We start from the raw sequence: 24,149 nt of genomic DNA, 5'->3' as shown, positions 1-24,149 counted from the left end.
GTTAGAATAGGAAAATTATATATTGACTTGGTCAAATCACCTTGATATCTCTCTCAACTTGGTTCATTAAATACTGACATAGTACTTACTATGTGCACCATAATGTCGACTCTGATAGTTTTCTTCCTTACATGGTTATTTTATTTTGTCTCTCAGTTTCAGTTCAACAAATTCACAGCAAACAAACCTATAGCAAGTGCCTACCTGTGTCAGTGACACATGCATACTTTATACTTTTTCTTGTAGACCTCAAAGCAGTTACTACTTGTACCCATTTTAGAGGTGAGGACACTGGTCCAGTTCACCTAACTAATATGTGGTGGAATTGGGATTGGAATCCTGGTCTCTTGGCACCAAGTACAGTACATTTTCCACTACATCACAAATGTCTTTGATTTGTGTAATCAAAAAGTTTTTTGCAAGAAAAAAGTCCAGTTCTCTCTAGTTGATATTCATACTTGATTTAGTATCTGCCTCTGTTCTTTATCCTTGGGATACTATAAGTCAAGAGAATAGGCCTATGTATATTTATTGAAACAACCACTCAAATTCTTTGGTGGAGTTGTATCATACAAACACTAAATTTGCATGAATTCAACTACACCTGCTCAGCAAATGAACATAAAAAGAGGAGAAATAATAATTTACATTGTGCAGACAAGTCTACTCAGGTTATAAGTTATAGTCAATGAGTCTATGTGCAGGAGTGAACCTGAAATGTATATTGCTTTTTCTCAGTCCACGTCTGTTCCCATGTTGTCTCTCAGGGTGAGTATCTTGCCATGCTCAGTGTCCTGTTTTGTATAACCTGCACCTCAAATACAAGCCAGCTATTCCAAAGACATAGTCATGTTTAGCAATGCAGGAAGAAAAACCTGCCTGGGTTGGGCCTACTGAGAGACAGTATGTTGGCTTCCAGCATGGGGCCTTCCTAGGGGATTTTCAAGGTAATTTTGACACAACTATTTTTTTTTCTTACATATTCTTTAAAAAACCTAAATCCCAAGTAAAATGCAACTCCTCTAGGTTGACATTGGCTTGTGTATAATTAGGCAGGGAATTTTTGTTTAGGTTGAACTGAAACTGTCTTGGGCTCAACAACATTGTACATATTGGTGGCTAAGCATATCTTTCATTTTCTGTGTGTTGTGCTAGGTTGGGAGGATTAATACCAAGCAGATCAGATGCTCACTATGTCCATAAGAGAATTGTGTTGTCAAGAGAATTGTGTTGTCGCTGACACCAAGGGAGGAGAATCAATGGAAGGAAAAGTGTGATGGGGTCACTCAACAGATTGGTGGGGAGAGAGAGAGGACTAAGAAAACACTACTGAATTTAGCCACTGGTGACCTTTGAGAGAACTGTTGTGATCAAAACCATAAGGTCAGAAGCAAGATACAAGGAGTTAAACATCATCTAATATTAGGTCAGAGTAGTCAGCAGGATATCACGATTCCAAGAATGGCTGAACAGGAAGACAGGGCATGGGGTCACAGAATTCAGGTCTGAGGACCAGGGCTGGGTGACAGTAGTACCTTTTAAAAGGTAGGATTTGGAGGTTAAAAGCAGAAGTACATAGTGTCCTCAAGAAGAATTTTGGCTTCTGAGCTTATCTGAGAGTCCCCCTGTGGTGCTGGTGGGCAAGAGACAGCATCTGAGGAAGTAGAGGCAGGAAGTCATTGGTGTCTATTGACAAACAGGTTCTCGTAGCCTCATACCCGTTGCAGATAGATTTCACACAATTGCTTTTCTAAGTAGTTAGGTTCCAATTTGCTTGCAGTTTGGGAAATCAAAGCTGGCTCTGCAAGGCTCTCATTGAGTTAGGGAAAAGAGTGCCAGAATGCAGCATACATAACTGGAGAGCCAGTAAAGGTTCAACTCTCATGAATAGAAAACCAACTCATTCATAATACCAAACCTCATCATATTCAAGGAAGTGAAGTTAAAACCAGGGCACGTCCCTTTCTTTCCTGTGTTTGTGTAGCTAATAGCACCTTGCATTGTTAAAAGTGAAATCTTGTTGATCATTTTCTTTCTCTCAGATTGCTCACTTTGTATTTTTGACTCACTATTCAGTGTGGACTACAGGAGAATGCTTGACTACAGCCCCTAAGAAATAAGGTCCCTTGGGAAAGTTGAAGCTGGGAGGCTGGGATGCCCCAATTAGGACAGGGTCTCAGTGGGGCCCCTCTACCCCCACTGTATGTGTATAAGAATCCCCTTGGGTGCTTATTAAAAATGTAGATTCCAGGGCCTCACTCTGGACCAACCAAATATAAATCCATGATCAGATGTGGCACAAGAATATGCATATTAATAAGTGCACCTGAGGATTCTTATGAAGCCTAAAATTTAAGAACCACTGGTCTAGGAAATGTGTGTGTGGTATAATAAACCAAATTCTAGAAAAATAACATTTTAACAAACAGAATTCTCATTATGCTAAAGTTAAATTTTATTAATATAAAAATATGCCCAGGCATATTTGTTTTAATGAAAATTTATAAACCTCTTTGAAACTCCTAGGAGAAAAATTTTAATACAAAGTACATGCAAAATGTTAGCAGTAGTAATAAGTTAAACACACTTGGGTATGAGGAAAAGGAGGTTGTTATGAATTCAGAAAGGCTGTATGTTTTGTGAAATTTCTATCATTTCCCAGGAAGGGGAAGAGGTGAAAGGAGGGAAGAACACAGGGAGAAGCTTTCCTTAGCTTTGAAGATCCTAATTCTTTGTTCTTCTTGCCTCCAAAATGCAGCTGCTTCCTACTCACAGTCCTTTTTCCACAGGCCAGCTGTGTTCCATTCATTCCCACCTTCACCACTGCTTTTTCAACCCTGACACACCAGAACTAGAATGGAGAATAGTAGAAAAGAAAAAAGCAATTTGATACGAAATAGAATTGAAGTGTATAGAAAAGAGGGAAGCAAGTTTCCTAGTTTCTAAAAAGACCTAAAATCTTAAACCAGAAAGCCCTTAGACATAGCTCTTTTGGTAAAACCATTTGGTGTGGTTATAAACTGTGTGGGATGTAGGCGTATTGAGGAAGTGCTAGGGGTAGGGGCAGTAAGAGAGGCTGCCTCCAATTCCACTGCCCCTATTGAGATAACCTCAGGAACTAACCCGAACTAATCTCTTCCTCAGCCCTCATCTGTTCTTTGACTCTTATTTAAATTTTGTTTTTGTTGTCTTTGATTGTTACCTTTGTATAACTCATTTCCCTAAATAATCTGTAAATTTCTTCAAGTTATGTACTTCCCTTGAGAACATTCATTGGCATATTTCTTTCCTCCTTCCCCGTAATCATCAACACTACTACCCACAGATTGATCAATTTGAGTCCCTCCTTTCACCCCTTTTCAGGAGGTGATCATCTGTAATTTTCTGCTCTAAAGCCTCCTTAAAAAAAATATTTCTTCTACATAGTCATGGAATCCATCATTCAAATTCCAGACATTTTAGTTTTACCCTTTTAATTTTATATTATTAAAACTTAGCTTTGGAACGATGAGAATTCAGCTTGTTTATTTTATAACTTCTCTTCCCATAAGAAAATTCCAACTTGAGATTCACTCAGCCCTTAGCATAGTAACTCCTAGAATTTGCTCCTTAAGTGAAGAAATCAAAGCTAAGAACAAATGTTACTGACTCTGTTGTGAATCAGATAACCAAATTAATAATTGCAGCATGTCAGCCAAAGTAAGCAAGCATTCTTGATAGGTAGGAGCATGATGCATTGTCTTGAGCTGTTTGATTACTAAACCACTGCAAGCTCTTGAAATTGAGCTATCTTTTTTTTTTTTAATTTATTTTTTTAGCTGTATCGGGTCTTTGTTGTGGCACGTGGGATTTTTCGTTGCGGTGCATGGGCTCTTCGTTGCAGTGTGCGGGCTTCTCTCTAGTTGTGGCACGCAGGCTCATTAGTTGTGGCGTGTAAGCTTAGTTGCCCCATGACATGTGGGATCTTAGTTCCCTGACCAGGGATCGAACAAACATCCCCTGCATTGCAAGATGGATTCTTAACCACTGGACCACCAGGGAAGTCCCAAAATTGAGCTATGTCTAATGTGCATTGCAAGAAACAAACCAAAAAACAAATCTGTTTTTAAAGTATTTTTGTCTGCTCTTTTTTTATGTACCCTTTGTCCAGAATCTGAGCATATTCATCTTCATAACTTTTTCAGTATTTACTGGCTTTCTTAGCACCTTAGCTAGTATTTTTCTTATGAGGTTTTTACCATCTATGACCTATAATTTTCCCTGACTCGCTATGTTTCTTGTGTCCTTGACATTCATTAGGCTACTGTCAGCTCTCTGTAATATAAAGAAAAGAAGAAATCACCTGTTGTTTTCTGCTCTAAAGGCTTTATTACTTCTCCTGTTTTTCTCTTCATGAGCATGAGAGTCAATAAGTTGAGTCTCTCAGATATAGCCTTTTTATCTTTTGCTTACAGAGATCAAAATGTCTTATTGCCTGAAATTTTCGTTTGGCTAGAAGACCACATAGAGCAGAGTGCTGTGTCCACAAAAAAGTTTTTGCTGTGTTCACTGATCCATTTTGTATGAAATATCAAATTCTGAAAATTCATGCTTATACATCTCCCACCATAAAAAGATGGTGCAATGTGACAAACCAAATTATGAAGGATGCAAAAGTCCAGTCAGGAGAAACTGATAAGAGATCCATTATACAATGCGGAAAGGAGTTAGGGACAAAATATATTCTCATTTGGGTGGCTGAGGCCTAGAATTGGTCCAGAATGTATACAGATTTTGTTCTAGTTACAAGGCCAACCTCCAAAGTGCTTTAAATCAGACAAGTGCTTCACTGAGGGGAGCTAGAGTGTTGTACAGGCATAACGGACCTTGTTGCTTTGACTGCCACTGTTATGACTTGTTATATAGGGCTGACAGGAATCATTGGGATAGATGTATTAGTTGTCTGGTGGCAACAGGAAGTTGGCAAGAGGTGGCCACTGGGGGAATAGTGGCAGATATAGGTTGATATCTGTTGGTGAGCAGATTCTCATGGCCTCCTCCCTACTCGTTATTTACATACCATGGGTTTATTGCTTTTATAAGTAGTTAGGTTCTGATTTTCTTGCAATTTGGGAAACTGAGGCCTCCTTGGGACTTAGGGGTTAGAGTTGATTTTCCTAGCACAACCTTGCCATGGGACCTATATACAGGGCGTTGCCCTTCTCATCTGCTAAGTTAGCATAATATTTTCCACCTTCCTAATCTTTGTACTAACATAATTACAATAAATTGCTGCTGCTCTTGGAGATAATCTCTCTTCTCACATCTGGGTTTAAGTCTTTCAGTAAAGCTACTTAAGCAGTGGGGAGGAAAGAGCTTTTCCATAAAGTTAAGGTCTTTCCTGATAAAGGTAACTACTCCACCCCTCTTTCCCAGTTAGATCCCTTGCCAGCAATAGCATAGACTTGAGCTAGTGCCAAATGTTTTAATACTGTAAGGACTCACTTGATAAAGTCTGTGCATGGCAAAGGAAAAAACAGTCAAAGTTCCCAAACTAAAAATTTTCCAAGACTTCCGTATGAGATGCAGTTAGGGCACCCTTCATCTAATTGTTACTGTGTGTTTGCTGTAGTCATTGGTACCCTGCAATTCTCATTCTCCACCTCTTCTAGAGATTATAAATTATAGAAAAAGCTAGCCATGTCAAAATGGATACTCTAGCTACAGAGAATTTGGTCTTTAACAAAAAGGCAAAGACAGGGAAAAACTGTGGGATTAATACTGTGATCATTTCAAATAATTACCAAGTAATTATTGGTCTATTAGTCAGCAGCATTCAGTGTATTACTTCATTGTTACGTTAATATTTTGCATGTGTTTGTTGGCTTTGTTTCCCTTATTGTTATAAAATCTAGATAGGAAAAGCATTATTGTCTTGCTCTGGCCCTTATATTTTGCATGAAGAACCGGCATAGAACAGAAAGTGCCAACATGAAATAGTTGTTGGATAACTGACTAGATGAAGCAAAATGATTTCATAGATCCCTGGATATAGGAGAGATTAATTAATGATCAGTACTTACAAAATACTCAGACAATTCAGAAACCTGGAACACCTACCTATAAATACAAGAAAGAGATCTTTTTCTCTGTTTGACTGACAGTGATTTCCAGATCTCATAGATAATAGTTTTAGCCTCAACATCCACCACACCTTTACATAGTTGCTAATGAATAATAAAGTTTATCTTTTTCTTGGTGAGTCTGGCTAAAGGTTTATCAATCTTGTTTATCTTCTCAGAGAACCAGCTTTTAGTTTTATTGACCTTTGCTATTTTCTTTGTTTCTATTTCATTTATTTCTTCTCTGATCTTTATGATTTATTTCCTTCTTTTATTTAATGAAAATAAAAGATGTGTGGCCGTTAAATATTAGAATGTCCCTGAATGGAAATTCAGATTGGGTGCAGGTGACTGAATGTAGCAGGGCCTGTTTCAATTTGACCCCTCAAGATTTTGCCTCCTGTTTGAAGAAATTAATGGCTTTGAACCAAACCTGCAATATTACTTAATAATATAAGATTTATCTTCAGTTCATTTTATTTTCCTGTTGTCCTGAAACAAAATAATGGCTAATATAAATTCCGACATAATTTCTCTGAGGAAGTTTGAGATCACAGTAGTGGTAATAATAATGATAGCATTAAAAGCAGGAACAAGATTGCCTGCCCCTGTTAGCAGTGTGAGTAATCAAAGGCATTAATGGACCGTGAAAACTGGAGAGCTGGGGTGACCATGGGTCAGAGCTAACATACATAGGCAAGCACAGTATAGGGGAAACTTTCATCACCTCCACTACACTGAGGCTTTTCTCTTGATAGAGCAAGCTCTTAATTTCCCCTGGTTGTTAATCTGGCACCTTTCATGAACATCAGTGTTCACTTTGGAAAAAAAAAAAGCAAACAGCCAAAACATCTAAGTGTTAAGGGGGAAGGAAAATCAACAGAGGAAATTACAGTAGCACTTGATACAGTGGCACCTTTTTCTTGAGTCATATGAGGTGAAATTATTTGAAAGTTTGCAGCTTTGGGCAGTCTCTCTTTAAGACAGTAACCAGAGGTCTTGGGAGAGAAAGTAACATGCATATATGGCCACAGTTTAGCCATGGCCTTTATATGCATATGTGTCCACATTTTCAAAACTGGCCTCTTAAAATATATATGAGAGTCAAGAGATTTGAAAGTAGATACCACTTCCGTTCTTCATTGCCTTTGCTCCCTGTTTGCTATTTCCTTTCTAACATTAATTACCATTTCTGAAGAAATTAGTGTTTCCTGACCTGGTGTAGTTTGTTCGTTTTGGATAGTCCATCAATTTAAGATACCTGCCATGTCTTTTGAAATCTAGTCTATTGAGGGTTGAATATAATACTAAGTTCTCACTTTCTTCTAACACTCTTGTTTTTAGGTAAGTCGTCTGATTGGAGTGACATTTCATTTGATGGAGTTTTCCATTTGGTAAAGTATTATTACTATTTTTATCAAATGATATAAACTTTGGTTTCTCTGATTTCTCAGTTTGTATTTTCCCACAACATTGACCTCCAGAGTATGCTCTGTCTTGAAGACAAAAAATATGAGAGAGAGAGAGAGCCAGAGCCAGAGACAGAGAGAGAGAGAGAGAGAGAAGGTCTAGGAAACAAGGGAAATGTCATATAAATAAATATATTTCTCTGTACAAAAAAAAAAAACTATTGAAAGAAACCTACCTCTTTATTTCCATGAATTTTGCTTATTAGAACTTCAGGAAGTGGAAGAGTTTTTTTTGGTTTATGTTTTGTTTTGTTTTGAATTTTATTTTATTTATTTTCTATAAAGCAGGTTCTTATTAGTTATCTATTTCATACATATTAGTGTATATATGTCAATCCCAATCTCCCAATCCATCCCACCACCAACCACCCCGCCACTTCCCCCGCTTGGTGTCCATACGTTTGTTCGCTGCATCTGTGTCTCTATTTCTGCCCTGCAAACTGGTTCATTTGTACCATTTTTCTAGGTTCCACATATATGCGTTAATATACGATATTTGTTTTTCTCTTTCCGACGTACTTCACTCTATATGACAGTCTCTAGATCCATCCATGTCTCTACATATGACCCAATTCCATTCCTTTTTATGGCTGAGTAATATTCCATTGTATATATGTACAACATCTTCTTTATCCATTCATCTGTCAGTGGGCATTTAGGTTGCTTCCATGCCCTGGCTATTGTAAATAGTGCTGCAATGAACATTAGAGTGCATGTGTCTTTTTATATTATGCTTTTCTCTGGGTATATGGCCAGTAGTGGGATTGCTGGGTCATATGGTAATTCTATTTTTAGTTTTTTAAGGAACCTCCATACTGTTCTCCATAGTGGTTGTATCAATTTACATTCCCACCAACAGTGCAAGAGGGTTCCCTTTTCCCCACACCCTCTCCAGCATTTATTGTTTGTAGATTTTCTGATGATGCCCATTCTAACTGGTGTGAGGTGATACCTCATTGTAGTTTTGATTTGCATTTCTCTAATAATTAGTGATGTTGAGCAGATTCTCATGTGCTTCTTGGCCATCTGTATGTCTTCTTTGGAGAAATGTCTATTTAGGTCTTCTGCCTATTTTTTCATTGGGTTGTATGTTTTTTTAATACTGAGCTGCATGAGCTGTTTATATATTTTAGAGATTAATCCTTTGTCCGTTAATTCATTTGCAAATATTTTCTCCCATTCTGAGGGTTGTCTTTTCATCTTGTTTGTAGGTTCCTTTGCTTTGCAAAAGGTTTTACGTTTCATTAGGTCCCATTTGTTTGTTTATGTTTTTAATTCCATTTCTCTAGGAGGTGGGTCAAAAAGAATCTTGCTGTGCTTTATGTCCTAGAGCATTCTGCCTATGTTTTCCTCTAAGAGTTTTATAGTATCTGGCCTTACATTTAGGTCTCTAATCCACTTTGAGTTTATTTTTGAGTATGGTGTTAGGGAGTATTCTAATTTCATTCTTTTACATGTAGCTGTCCAGTTTTCCCAGCACCACTTATTGAAGAGACTGTCTTTTCTCCATTGTATATCCTTGCCTCCTTTTTCATAGATTAGTTGACCATAGGTGTGTGGGTTTATCTCTGGGCTTTCTATCCTGTGCCATTGATCTATATTTCTGTTTTTGTGCCAGTACCATATTGTCTTGATTACTGTAGCTTTATAGTATAGTCTGAAGTCAGAGACCCTGATTCCTCTATCTCCGTTTTTTACCCTCAAGACCACTTTGGCTATTCGGGGTCTTCTGTGTCTCCATACAAATTTTAAGATTTTTTGTTCTACTTCTGTAAAAAAAATGCCACTGGTAATTTCATATGGATTGCATTGAATCTGTAGGTTGCTTTGGGTCGTATAGTCATTTTCACAATATTGATTCTTCCAATCCAAGAACATGGTATATCTCTCCATCTGTTTGTGTCATCTTTGATTTCTTTCATCAGTGTCTTATACTTTTCTGCATACAGGTCTTTTGTCTCCCTAGGTAGGTTTATTCCTAGATATTTTATTCTTTTTGTTGCAATGGTAAATGGGAGTGTTTCCTTCATTTCTCTCTCAGATTTCTCATCATTAGTGTATAGGAATGCAGGAGATTTCTGTGCATTAATTTTGTATCCTGCAACTTTACCAAATTCATTGATTAGCTCTAGTAGTTTTCTGGTGGCATCTTTAGAATTCTCTTTGTATAGTATCACGTCATCTGCAAACAGTGACAGTTTTACTTCTTGTTTTCCAATTTGTATTCCTTTTATTTCTCTTTCTTCCCTGAGTGCCATGGCTAGGACTTCCAAAACTATGTTAAGTAATAGTGGTGAGAGTGGACCTCCTTGTCTTGTTCCTGATCTTAGAGGAAATGCTTTCAGTTTTTCACCATTGAGAATGATTTTTGCTGTGGGTTTGTCATATATGGCCTTTATTATGTTGAGGTAGGTTAGGTTCCCTCTATGACCACTTTCTGGAGAGTTTTTATCATAAATTGGTGTTGAATTTTGTCAAAAGCTTTTTCTTCAACTATTGAGATGATCATACGGTTTTTATTCTTCAATTTGTTAATATGGTGTATCACATTGATTGATTTGCATATATTGAAGAATTCTTGCATCCCTGGGATAAATCCCACTTGATTATGGTATAAGATCCTTTTAATATGTTGTTGGATTCTGTTTGCTAATACTTTATTAAGGATTTTTGCATCCATATTCATCATTGATATTGGTCGGTAATTTTCGGTTTTTGTAGTATCTCTGTCTTGTTTCGGTATCAGGGTGATGGTGGCCTCATAGAATGAGTTTGGGAGTGTTCCTTCCTTTGCAATTTTTTGGAAGAGTTTGAGAAGGATGGGTGTTAGCTCTTCCCTAAATGTTTGATAGAATTAACCTGTGAAGCCATCTGGTCCTGGACTTTTGTTTGTTGGAAGACTTTTAATCACAGTTTCAATTTCATTACTTGTGATTGGTCTGTTCTATTTTCTCTTTCTGCCTGGTTCAGTCTTGGAAGGTTATACCTTTCGAAGAATTTGTCTATTTCTACCAGGTTGTCCATTTTATTGGCATAGAGTTGCTTGTAGTAGTCTCTTAGGATGCTTTGTATTTCTGCGGTGTCCGTTGCAAGTTCTCCTTTTTCATTTATAATTTTATTGATTTGATTCCTCTCCCTCTTTTTCTTGATGAGTCTGGCTAAAGGTTTATCAATCTTTTTTTATCTTTTTCTTGGTGAGTCTGGCTAAAGGTTTATCAATCTTGTTTATCTTCTCAGAGAACCAGCTTTTAGTTTTATTGACCTTTGCTATTTTCTTTGTTTCTATTTCATTTATTTCTTCTCTGATCTTTATGATTTATTTCCTTCTACTAACTTCAGGTTTTGTTTTTTCTTCTTTCTCTAGTCCCTTTAGGTTTAAGGTTAGATTGTTTATTTGAGATTTTTCTTGTTTCTTGAGGTAGGCATGTATTGCTATAAACTTGCCTCTTAGAACTGCTTTTGCTGCATCCCATAGGTTTTGGATCATTGTGTTTTCATTGTCATTTGTCTCTAGGTATTTTTTTATTTCTTCTTTGGTTTCTTCAGTGATCTCTTGGTTATTTAGTAATGTATTGTGTAGCCTCCATGTGTTTGTGATTTTTACAGTTTTTTCCCTGTAATTGATTTCTAATCTCAGCATTGCGGTTGGAAAAGATGCTGGATATGATTTCAGTTTTCTTAAATTTACCAAGGCTTCATTTGTCACCCACGATGTGATCTATCCTGGAGGATGTTCTGTGAGCACTTGAGAAGAAAGTGTAATCTGCTGTTTTTGGATGGAATGTCCTATAAATATCAATTAAATCTATCTGGTCTATTATATCATTTAAAGCTTGTGTTTCCTTATTAATTTTCTGTCTGGATGATCTGTCCATTGGTGTAGGTGAGGTTGTTAAAGTTCTCCACTATGATTGTGTTACTGTCGATTTCCTCCTTTATTGCTGTTAGCAGTTGCCTTATGTATTGAGGTGCTCCTATGTTGGGTTCATATATATTTATAATTGTTATATCTTCTTCTTGGATTGATTCTTTGATCATTATGTAGTGTCCTTCCTTGTCTCTTATAACATTCTTTATTTTAAAGTCTATTTTATCTGATATGAGTATTGCTACGCCAGCTTTCTTTTGTTTTCCATTTATATGGAGTATCTTTTTCCATCCCCTCACTTTCAGTCTGTATGTGTCCTTAGGTCTGAAGTGTGTCTCTTCTAGACAGCATATATATGGGTCTTATTTTTCCATCCATTCAGCAAGCCTGTGTCTTTTGGTTGGAGCATTTAATCCATTCGCGTTTATGGTAATTATTGATATATATGTTACTATTACCATTTTCTTAATTGTGATGGGTTTGTTTTTGTAGGTCCTTTTCTTCTCTTGTGTTGCTGTCTTAGAGAAGTTCCTTTAGCATTTGTTGTAGAGCTGGTCTGATGGTGCTGAGTTCTCTCAGCTTTTGCTTGTCTGTAAAGCTTTTGATTTCTCCATCGAATCTGAATGAGATCCTTGCTGGGTAGAGTAATCTTGGTTGTAGGTTCTTCCCTTTCATCACTTTAAATAAATCGTGCCACTCCCTTCTGGCTTGTAGAGTTTCTGTTGAGAAGTCAGCTGTTAACCTTATGGGAGTTCCCTTGTATGTTGTTTGTCATTTTCCCCTTGCTGCTTTCAATAATTTTTCTTTGTCTTTAATTTTTGTCAATTTGATTACTATGTGTCTCAGCATGTTTCTCCTTGGGTTTATCCTGCCTGGGACTCTCTGTGCTTTCTGGACTTGGGTGGCTATTTCATTTCCTTTCCCATGTTAAGAAGTTTTTGACTATAATCTCTTCAAATATTTTCTCGGGTCCTTTCTCTCTCTCTTCTCCTTCAGGGACCAGTATAATGCAAATGTTGTTGCATTTAATGTTGTCCCAGAGGTCTCTTAGGCTGTCTTCATTTCTTTTCATTCTTTTTTCTTTATTCTGTTCCACGGCAGTGAGTTCCACCATTCTGTCTTCCAAGTCACTTATTCGTTCTTCTGCCTCACTTATTCTGCCATTGATTCCTTCTAGTGTATTTTTAATTTCAGTTATTGTATTGTTCATCTCTGTTTGTTTGTTCTTTAGTTCTTCTAGGTGTTTGTTCTTTAATTCTTCTAGGTCTTTGTTAAATATTTCTTGCATCTTCTCGATCTTTGCCTCCATTCTTTTTCCAAGGTCCTAGATCATGTTCACTATTATTATTCGGAATTCTTTTTCTGGAAGGTTGCCTATCTCCACTTCATTTAGTTGTTTTTCTGAGATTTTATCTTGTTCCTTCATCTGGTACATAGTCCTCTGCCTTTTCATTTTGTCTGTCTTTCTGTGAATGTGGTTTTCCTTCCACAGGCTGCAGAATTGTAGTTCTTCTTGCTTCTGCTGTCTGCCCTCTGGTAGGGAAGAGTTATTATATTTAGTTGTATTTAGAAAGGATTGGGCTTACTTCAAAAACTCCAACCAAGTTTAGAGCAGTGGCTTCCTGATGTATTTGGTGAAAATCTGATATTCCTCAAAATGTTGATGGACAATAAATACATCTTGAGAAAAGAGTTCTGTATCATCAGAGAGCTTTCCTTTTGGATCAGTGTTTTCAGTCTTCAGAATTTGTTCATTTTAAAAGATAGTTTTTAAATAGAAGAAACAAAATATATAAATTTAGAAGTATAAAGCCAGGAGTCTGTGGCACAGAGATGGTACCAGAGCTTATAGTCCATAATAATAGAAGATTGAAGCCTCCAAAAGTGAGCATAATGATAGGGACAGAGGGGCACGTCATAATATCAAATGACTTCTCCTTGATGTTCTGGATCTTTTCACTCATAAGATGGATGTCTGTATTTGGTACACCTTCTGCAAAGGTAGGTGGGTCATGAATCCTAGCAGTTCTTTTTCCCTTGGGGGAAGGTTTTTCTTTCTGTAGAACTAGGTACATGTTGATCTATTGAGTAACAAACAACCAGAGCCTAAAAACCCCATTCCCAGCATTATGACTTTCCCAGTGCTTCTTGACTGGGTATTTTTTGTATGTTTTCTTCTAAAGATTAACTTGATAAAAAGATAGAACTTTAAATACCTGGAGAACCAGTTGGGTGCCATATTCCTTTCACTCTACTGGTCTATTATTTCTTCCCTCTCCTCAGTTTTAATTTTTTAACCTTAATAACTGGTGATTAGTAGTTATAAATCCTTTTGAGACCATGGAACATTGGCATATGAGGATGACATTGACATTCTATTTTAAAAGTTTAGTGGTCGAAGCAAAGTTCCTTCTAGATCAGAAGGCTACCCCATCTCTACCCAGGGATAGGTCTCACCCCACAGATCCCAGAACACATAGGGTGATGACCATTTATGCTCTGCAAAGCACCATGTTTTGGTTGAATGAATGGATGGATACATATATATTTACATTAGACTTTTAAATGCAAGTTTGAATATTTTAATATTGGAGTTTTTTTTTTTAATGAAGAGAACTTCCCATTTTAGTCATAGCTACCTTATGTGTGGTAACATATGATATTGTGTAGATGCTTTCTCATACAGAGATTCTGATTATTCCCATACCAGTAATCATTCACCTAAATTAGATTTCTTTTGAAAACCTTTGTGAGGGGAATGGTAAATGGGGAGCAGGAATGAACAGTATCCTTTAACTCAAAGTATTCAAAAAACAATTTAAGAAAACCAAAATATTGGTTGATTCTATACTGAGTTGGATTTTTAACACCTTCATCTGTCTTCCATATTCCAAAAGGATAAAATATCCAAAAGTTCTTTCTGGTCCTTTTGTTAGAAAGGAAATTGGTAGAATTACTCTCTTGTCAACCATACACGAGGTCTGCTAGATATGATTTGTATAAAAATAAATTAATTTCAATGCTGTTTTTCTTTCCTGAGAATCTCTAGTTTCTCATTAATGACATCAAAAGCCCAAAACTAAACAAAATATTCTTTGTATCTCCAAAGAAACTGGTCATCCAGAGAAAATTTCAGCATTCTAGTGTAGTATCTTGTAGCTTTAGAGAAAATCAGAAGGCTTTAAAGGAATATGTCACTCAGTAATGGGTAGGAGCATCTGGAGGTAAGAATCCTTCCTAATACTGTGAAGACTGGGAGAAGTTTTGATGCTTAAGGAATAATTCAGATTCCCCACCCAATGCCAAATCTCATACACTCAACTCAGTTTCAGCTCAGCTAAACTGCCATCACAAAAGGCAGACATATGTGGCTGATATTTACAAAATGAGTTGCTATCAAGACTAAGACACCAGTGGTAAATTGATTTCTGTATCCACTAAGCATATTCTGACAGCAGTCCTATTTCAAGGTCAATAAATTTTATTAGCTAAAGTATAGAAAATATTTAAAATTAAATTTAATAGAAAATGGAATGACCATATTCTTTTTGTTTCTTTTCTAAAATTAGTTCTTTCTAAACAGTTGAAAAAATATTTTTAAAATATTCTCAATCTCAAGTTCATTGCTTCTAGAATTCTCATGGTCCTTGAAACTGAATGCTGAGATTATTGAAGTAAAAATTGCTACAGCTATGACTGACATTACAGAAGAGAAATTGGCTCTTAAATGCCCTGTGCCTCAGTGTTCCCATCTATTTGCCTTGACTGGGCTGAAGCCCCATGAATTTAGGGACTGTCAGCTTTTGCTCATTTTGTACCTGTGACCATTGTCATACTGCCAGGTACACAGTAGTCACTCATGAAGTATCTGATAAATGAGGGGAGGTATCCTAAATGTAAAATAATGTCAACCACATTGAGAGACCTTTAAATATATATATATATTATTTTAACTGGTTTAGATGAAAATTTTTTCTAAAATATTTCCATTTATTTGCCTTAAAAGAACATATGCTAACCATATTTAAACTTTTTTTGATGACTCAAGGTCGTCATTCAGGTTACTTCTTTTCAGCATGTGTTTATTTAGCACCTCCTATGTGTGATGGTCCTCTCAGGCTCTTTTGGATACATAGGTCTTTTTACCACTGTACTATACAGCTTCTGATTGCTGTGTTTTGGGGCTACTAGGCCAGCTTTTTATAGCTCTCTGATTTCCTGGCTGTGAAGACTGGCACACTCCTGTGAGGGTACCTCTCTGAACCTTCTTCCCTAATGTGATACTTCTAATCTTCTGTGAGCGTGAAGCTAAAATAACCATTCATGCACATATGCATATAAATTAAGAGCACACTAAGAGGCTCTTTAATATGTAAAGTCCATGAAATTTGTAGACTGTGGCTGCCCAAGGCTCCATTTTATCCTTTTACTTATTTCTTGAATCTCTTTAGTTGTTCTATGTGAAATGTTGCTCTAAATTTATGAAGCACACATGTCCTTTATTCCCTTTCTTAACAGTGCTTCTAGGAACAGATTCAGGTTTTACACCACCTCGATCTTTGTTATCCAATGACCAAGTGAGAATTAGTTGTGTCTAAAACATTAATCTGAGTGTCCTCATCTAATTATAGTCCACAGCTTCCTTATGAACCATTTCATATTTACCTGAGATTTGGTTTAATTTTAAGCTACAGTGGAGACCTTTAAATGAATTTGTGTTCATTTTTCAAATTCACAGTTTGTGAGTGTGTATGTGTGTGTGTGTGTATTCTTAAAGACTTATAGGAGGAGAGACAAATTAGAGGCAGGGGATTAACAGATAACAGACTACTGTGTACAAAATAGATAAGTAACAAGGATATACTTTTTAGCACACAGAATTATAACTATTATCTTATAATAACTTATAATGGAGTATAATATACAAAAATACTGAATTATTATGCCGTACATGTGAAATGAACATAATATTATAAATCAAATATACTTTAATTTTTAAAATAGGCTTCTATAGCAAGTTCATTTTGATATTCTCCTCTGTCAAAATTATGTGTCCTGAAAATGTCTATCATTAAAAAGCAGTATTTACAAAATATTTTAAAATTTTTATGGCTCTGATTACCAGTTAAGCTGAAAATGAAGCAAGTGCAACTAAGAGAAGAGAACAACTAAGTCTGTACATTATACAGAGCTGAAACAACTAACATGTTAGACCAGCAAAAGGTTTCTGAGGCTCTGATATAGATAGGAGCAGTAAAGCTAGATGAGGTCGTAACATATGTTAATCATACCTGTACTGCAGTTATCGCTCCCATTATTAGTAACTGTTAGCTCATCGCATCCTTTCAGCACCTTTTTATCCTCTTTAACCCTCTGTCCTCTTTATGTGCTCAGATCTACCTAGCACCCACCTTACCATATGAGAGCAAGAAGCACCATAGTAACCAAAGAATGAAATTCCTCCGTATGTACTTTGTGTTACCAGCAACATGTATACTAAGATCTTCTCTGAAGAGTTAGTTAATAAAGAAACCTGAGAAATATTGGATTACCTGCCATTTAAAGTTAATTTGTGGTATTTTGGTCTACTTAAAGATGAAAAGTTCTTTCTCTAAAATTATTTCTAGATTTAAGTGTAACGTTTGACTATCTTTCCACCCCTTTTTTATTTAAAATTCTTCTCTTTTTAAATGATATAAAGGTAAGCTGATGAGTGTTTGTGTAAGAGCATCATTTACATTCTGTAGGAGTATAATCTTTCTTTCAAGCTGTTATTGCAACATTAAAGAGTAAGAGAATTTTCATCATATTGTCATCTGACTTTATGGCTTATTTTCATTTTTTTTTTTATTCACTTGGAATTTATGGGTGAATTCCAGAAAGCTACAGTGGTTTTTTTTTCAGTTAGAGGAAGTGGCTAGTATGAGATTAAGGGTAGGGGGAGTGTGGCACAAGGAAACTGGCTTGAAATGTCTATGTATTATGTGCAATTTTACTTTCTGAGTAATATCTTTGATTCAGTAATCACCCTGGGTAATAGCCATACAAGTTTTCTTATTTCCTGGAAAGCCTTACTATAATCGAGAACTTTGCTAGCATATCATGTACCTTGTAATTTTATTTTCTAAAATTATGTGGCTATGATGTCTTCATTTCCCCATGCAACCTTTTAAAAACAGTGTATCTTCATTTATTTTATTTGCTCTTAGATAATTCTTTGCAATTCACTTTGCTATTCTTCAAGTAAATCATTTGCAGATCTTCTAAAAGCTGGATTATCTCACTTACGGTCCAGTACTGTGGCTTCTTGGTAGAAGACAAGTTTATAGCCAGAAGCTGTAAGTTCAAAATCTGTACAAGTTTACACTAGAAAGCCAGAATATTTTCTCCTTAGTCCCTGAATTTCCAAAGGAAGTTAGATGCCATCAGCAGAGAAACGGAATTGATTTATTAAGCTCTGGGTATTTTGAAGGCCTGAGATAGAGTACGTGAGGCCCAACATTGTTTTGGCCATTCTTTTTTTGAGAGCTGTAGATGGGATGGTATTTTTTGCCAAAGCCTAAAACACATAAAGATATAATTAGAAGGAAGGAACCTCTCACCTGACTCCCACCAAAAGGAACATCAGGTTGAAAATGAATAGTAACTGATAACATTTTTTTTCACATAGTTTTAAAGTGTTTTAAACATGTTTACTTTTTTTTTTTTTTTTGGCGGTACACGGGCCTCTCACTGTTGTGGCCTCTCCCGTTGTGGAGCACAGGCTCCGGACGCGCAGGCTCAGTGGCCATGGCTCACGGGCCCACCCGCTCCGCGGCATGTGGGATCTTCCTGGACCGGGGCACGAACCCGTGTCCCCTGCATCAGCAGGCGGACTCTCAACCACTGCGCCACCAGGGAAGCCCAGACTTAATGTTTTTATACCCTCAACTATATTCCCTCTTGGTTCATTTTTTCCTTCCAAGTTAGGCATCTTTACCACCTTTACTTCAAGAAGTAAGCTAATGGAGCACAGGATTAGGCAAAAAACTTCAAGAGAAAAGGAACCCTTTTTCAAACTTCAGGACTGCCTCACTGCAGAGAAAATTCCTATAACATTTTGTTTTATTTGGAGAATCTAAGTATTAGAGAGAACAAAGAGGCAGGAGAGGAGTTATCTTGAGCTCTTTGAAGCCAAGATCTGCATTATGACCCCATTTTAGAAAAGGGCTGGCAGTCCATAAAGCAATGCTTTGAACAAATTAGTATATTTTATAACAGGTATCTTTGGTTTGTGTTTTTAAAATCTCAGAACAGACATAAACATAATTCTATAGAAACAATGATTTGCAAGTTAAAGAAAAAATTTCTGATATTTTATAAAACTTTCATGCAGCATGTGGGATCTTAGTTCCCTGACCAGGGATCAAACCCGTGCCTCCTGCATTGGGAGCGTGGAATCTTAACCACTGGACCGGCAGGAAGTGCCCAAAACTCTTATCTTTTTTTCTTTTTTTTTTTTAATAAATTTATTTATTTATTTTGGCTGTGTTGGGGTTTTTTTTGGGGGGGGTGTTTTCTTGGGGGGTATTTTTTACATTTTTTTTGGAGTATAATTGCTTTACAATGGTGTGTTAGTTTCTGCTTTATAACAAAGTGAATCAGTTATATATATATCCCTATATCTCTTCCCTCTTGCATCTCCCTCCTTCCCACCCTCCCTATTCACCGTTCTAGCTGGTCACAAAGCACTGAGCTGATCTCCCTGTGCTATGTGGCTGCTTCCCACTAGCTATCTATTTTACATTTGGTAGTGTATATATGCCCATGCCACTCTCTCACTTTGTCACAGCTTACCCTTCCCCCTCCCCGTGTCCTCAAGTCCATTCTCTAGTAGGTCTGTGTCTTTATTCCCGTCCTGCCCCTAGGTTCTTCATGACTGTTTTTTTTTTAGATGTGTTAGCATACAGTATTTGTTTTTCTCTTTGTGACTTACTTCACTCTGTATGACAGACTCTAGGTCCATCCACCTCACTACAAATAACTCAGTTTCATTTCTTTTTATGACTGAGTAATATTCCATTGTATATATATGCCACATCTTCTTTATCCATTCATCTGTCGATGGACATTTAGGTTGCTTCCCGATCCTAGCTATTGTTAATAGAGATGCAATGAACATTGTGGTACATGACTCTCTTTGAATTATGGTTTTCTCAGGGTATATGCCCAGTAGTGGGATTGCTGGGTCATATGGTAGTTCTATTTTTAGCTTTTTAAGGAACCTCCATACTGTTCTCCATAGTGGCTGTATCAATTTACGTTCCCACCAACAGCGTATGAGGGTTCCCTTTTCTTCACACCCTCTCCAGAATTTATTGTTTGTAGATTTTTTGATGATGGCCATTCTGACCGGTGTGAGATGATATCTCATTGTAGTTTTTATTTCCATTTCTCTAATGATTAATGATGTTGAGCATTCTTTCATGTGTTTGTTGGCAGTCTGTATATATTCTTTGGAGAAATGTCTATTTTGGTCTTCTGCCCATTTTTGGATTGGGTTGTTTGTTTTTTTGATGTTGAGCTGCATGAGCTGCTTGTAAATTTTGGAGATTAATCCTTTGTCAGCTGCTTCATTTGCAAATATTTTCTCCCATTCTGAGGGTTGTCTTTTCGTCTTGTTTATGGTTTCCTTTGCTGTGCAAAAGCTTTTAAGTTTCATTAGGTCCCATTTGTTTTTTTTTGTTTTTGTTTTTATTTCCATTTCTCTAGGAGGTGGGTCAAAAAGGATCTTGCTGTCATATGATTTATGTCATAGAGTGTTCTGCCTATGTTTTCCTCTAAGAGTTTGTTAGTGTCTGGCCTTACATTTAGTTCTTTAATCCATTTTGAGTTTATTTTTGTGTATGGTGTTAGGGAGTGTTCTAATTTCATTCTTTTACATGCAGCTGTCCAGAAAACACTTATCTTTTCAATGGAGAAGGAAGAATAGCTTGGATGCTAGCTCTGTGTGTGTGTGTGTGTGTGTGTGTGTGTCTGTGTGTCTGTGTGTCTGTGTTTGTCTGTTTTTCAGAGGGAGAGAGAGAGAAAGAGAGCAGACATGAGACAGACATAGTTATACCCATCCTCTTTTTCTATAAAGAAGTTGTAATAGCTTGGAAACAAAACATAATAAAATTCACATGGGGATTTTTACCTAAATGTCCATCGACAGAGGAATGGATAAAGAAGATGTGGTACATATAGACAGTGGAATATTACTCAGCCATTAAAAGGAACGAAATAGTGCCATTTGCAGAGACATGGATGGACCTAGAGATTGTCATACAGAGTGAAGTAAGTCAGAAAGAGAAAAACAATATTGTATAATATTGCTTATATGTCAAATCTAGAAAAACGGTAGAGATCAACTTATTTGCGAAGCAGAAACAGAGACACAGATGTAGAGAACAAACTTGTGGTTACCAAGGGGGGGGTGAGATGAATTGGGAGATTGAGACTGATATATATACACTGCTATGTATAAAATAGATAACTAACAAGAACCTACTGTATAGCACAGGGAACTCTACTCAGTGGTCCGTGGTGCCCTAAATGGGAAGAAAATCCAAAAAAGAGAGGATATATGTATATGTATGACTGATTCACTTTGCTATACAGCAAGAACTAACACAGCATTGTAAAGCAACTATACTCCAATAAAAATTAATTTTAAAAAACATTTAAAATTCACATGGGAATTTTAAATAAAAATAGCGAGGGAAAACCAGGGGGAAAGAATGGTATTAGAATAACTTTGGGTATCTCAGAAATCCTACAGGTCTTGATTCGGGTGTAGAAGCAGTAACATTAAGAGGGGGTCAAGGTACTGTTCTATTCTGAAGAAAAGAGTAGACCTTCATAGGTCCTCCCATCCATTGCCAGCCCATGTTGAACTAGTGCCAAGTCCACTATCAGCCGCTGGCCTTCACCTAGCCTGTGCATTCATTCTTGTTCCTCCACCTCTGCCTGCATGCTTGTTATGGTCTGGCTTTGCCAGAGTGTTCATTCTATTGCTTTGGAAAGGCCTGCAGTTTAAACAGTTGCACATCCTGTTACAGGAACAGCATTGAGCATGATTTTGGGGGAAAAAAATCTCATGTACACCTTGTATTGAGCCTGAATATTCAAGAGTCCTTCAAAACATCACTCCAGTTTATTATTCTGTTGGCTTCACAGGTGTTTCCATAGGACAGACATAGGTGAGGGACACCTAGAAACTGGCCAAACCCAGGGGAAAGGAAAGTGAGAGAGATTCCATTCTGCCTGACTCAGCTCTAACAGGTAGAAAACCAAAGGATCATTTTTCTTGTGATAATCATTTGTTTTCATCATTTGTCCCCATGGTTATTTTCCACTGCCCAATTATTATTTGTACTTCTTTAAAAACATCAGTGAGTGAGCCTTAAGAAGCAAAGAAAACTGAAGTGCTATACCTGAGTCTGAGAAAGTTCAAAGTTTGAGACTAAGGTCCCACCTCTGAGCTCATGTTTTTTTAATTACACTGTATTTGGCTAAAGATCTGACACTAGATGCATTGTAACCATTGGAATGGCAGTGCAATCTCTTGCTTCCTAGATTTCCACTGGCATTTTTGTCTGTTGTTAGAAAAGCCACACCTTTCCATGGTGTGGCTGGTGTTTTAGCCATTTAGGAAGAGAGGGAAAGGGACAAGAAGGAATTGATGGTAAAGAGATGGAGCCTGAAAATGGAAAGTTCACAGTTGAAAGTGGAGTATGTGTTACCTTCTGGCTCAGGCCAGGTGGTTGGGTGTGGATATCATGTGTGCCCCCAGTGCAGTCACCATTGCAGTGGTAATTCTCCCAGTTTAGCCACTATGGAGTACTGTTCCTTGTTTTTCTATAGTGCTTGTCAAAATGCTATGACAACTGGCTGGTTTTATGTAAACAGAGCCTGGTTCTCAAGAGACAGTGTGTCTGAAAGTCAAACATGGATGGCAGCCATTGGCATGCAAAGGAGTCAGAAACCACAGATTGTTTTCTCGTTGGATGAACAGCTTAAAGCAACGTAAAGTTAATTGAAGAATTCCTTGAAAGTGAAGTCAGACTAAAAGAAATGCTCTAAGTCTATAATTTACTAAATGTGAAAGATCTGTAAGTGGTAGTGAGACTAAGTTTTTTTGGGGGAAAAGAACATTTTTGTAAACAGATCTGGCTTGTATTATTGCCTAGGCAGTTTTAATTATTTGCTCTAATAATGTAGATCTGCAGAAGACTCTCTAATTAGGTAAAGCTTGATTTATGGAGTTGGCCTCATATAAACCATGATGTCATGGTGTGCTGCAGAAAATTATAGGCTGGTCTTGCTTTTGAATACTATTATTTCTACCTAGGACTACTCACACTCTGCATGCCTTACTCTTATAAAACCAAAGCATCCTGTGTTCTTGTTCTCAATGCCCATTGCCCAGGTAAATTCAACAAACATTATTACTCATTAATTTATCAAATATATATATTTTTTAAAAACTGAGAAGGCAGGGGCAGAGTTTAGCTACTAGCTCTAGTAGTTAAAAAAATCCTTACTTGGGAACTTAGTCGAACCTATGACTCTCTGCAGAAGTGGATTCAAGGACATGCCAGACTGTCAAAAGTAGTGTCTGTGTGTCTGTCTGCCCATCCCTCCCACAACCCTAACCCCATCCTCCACTTTCCCTCTCCCTCCCTAGCCACTTCCTGGAAAGCTGTTTCAGTGTCATTGTTGCCTACCGCATCTGGTTTTAAATAAGAGCAAGAGGCCTCTGTAACATTTCACTGTGGTTCTTATTCCTTTTCCCATTGTAATAGAAACCTTGATGTAGGGCCAAGGCCTTTTCTTTGATTACATCAATAGATCTGCTGATTATAATTTCCTAACATTTTCTTGCATTAATTATACCTTAATGATTGCATTTTCTATGGTTTCCTATTTCAATTTTGTTAAAGTAGAAAAAGACTTTAGAAGGAATCCTAGATGTTTACAATTTGTTGTCCATTCTTTTAGAATTGTCTGACCTATACCTGCCTTGATAGCCATTTTAAGTGATTTGCCTTTATCAGGTCTTCTCTAACTATTCAGTGTACTTTGCGTAGAAAACAATTCCTGCCTGTCACTGTGATATTTCATTGACTTACATAATATTTTATTAAATTTATGTAATTATAATTTCAAGTCCAAAAGATATTAACAGGTTTGGGAGCAAACACAACTCTTAAACAGTTGGAAGAAGTTGCAGGGGGCTCACTGGAGAATAGCCTTCTGGCCTCCAGCATTCAGTATGTGTGGGCTTGCTCCTGAGTTAAACAAAGGGACAAAATAGGGTAAGTGGAGCTCTAAGGTGTGAGAACTTCTGAATCTGTCCTCTCCACATTCTCTTCATTTTACAGATGAGACCTGGGCTGGTTACAGGACTTACCCAAGGTCATGAAACTAGGTGGAAACCAAGCTGGGTGTCCTAACTCCCAGGCCAGGGTTTTCCTGTGACACCAGAGGAGGATTGATATCCTAGCCCTTCATTGTACTTATCTGGCTGCTGGCTGAATGCAAGTTTATAAAGTGGGCTTTGATTTATTACCACAAAGTATCTGTCTTGATGCTTATTTTACCCATGGTTTTTGAGTTATTGATTAGCATATGTTTTTCTTTAAATGCTCCTTGATATCAAAAATGATCCTTCTTTATTATGGGGAGTTA

At 37.1% G+C, this 24,149-nt stretch overlaps 2 protein-coding genes across 8 annotated transcripts in view; one reads left to right on the top strand and one right to left on the bottom strand.

Moving 5' to 3' along the window:
• Positions 1–24,149, top strand: part of CMSS1 (cms1 ribosomal small subunit homolog) — a 382,900-nt gene that overhangs the window by 202,779 nt on the left and 155,972 nt on the right. Inside the window, exon 2 of one of the 4 annotated variants that reach the window (XM_060150698.1) lies at positions 7,446–7,495. The exons of the other annotated variants lie outside the window; for them this stretch is intronic. The gene's annotated coding sequence lies outside the window, so the exon portion shown is untranslated. The remainder of the gene's footprint in view (positions 1–7,445; positions 7,496–24,149) is intronic. 4 annotated transcript variants of the gene reach the window in all.
• The window catches only part of FILIP1L (filamin A interacting protein 1 like), a 287,005-nt gene that overhangs the window by 177,256 nt on the left and 85,600 nt on the right, over positions 1–24,149 (bottom strand). The window lies entirely within an intron of this gene.

This window comes from Lagenorhynchus albirostris, chromosome 5 (genome assembly GCF_949774975.1).
Source record: "Lagenorhynchus albirostris chromosome 5, mLagAlb1.1, whole genome shotgun sequence".
Classification (NCBI taxonomy): Eukaryota; Metazoa; Chordata; class Mammalia; order Artiodactyla; family Delphinidae; genus Lagenorhynchus; species Lagenorhynchus albirostris.
This window is presented reverse-complemented; position numbering and strand designations above follow the sequence as displayed.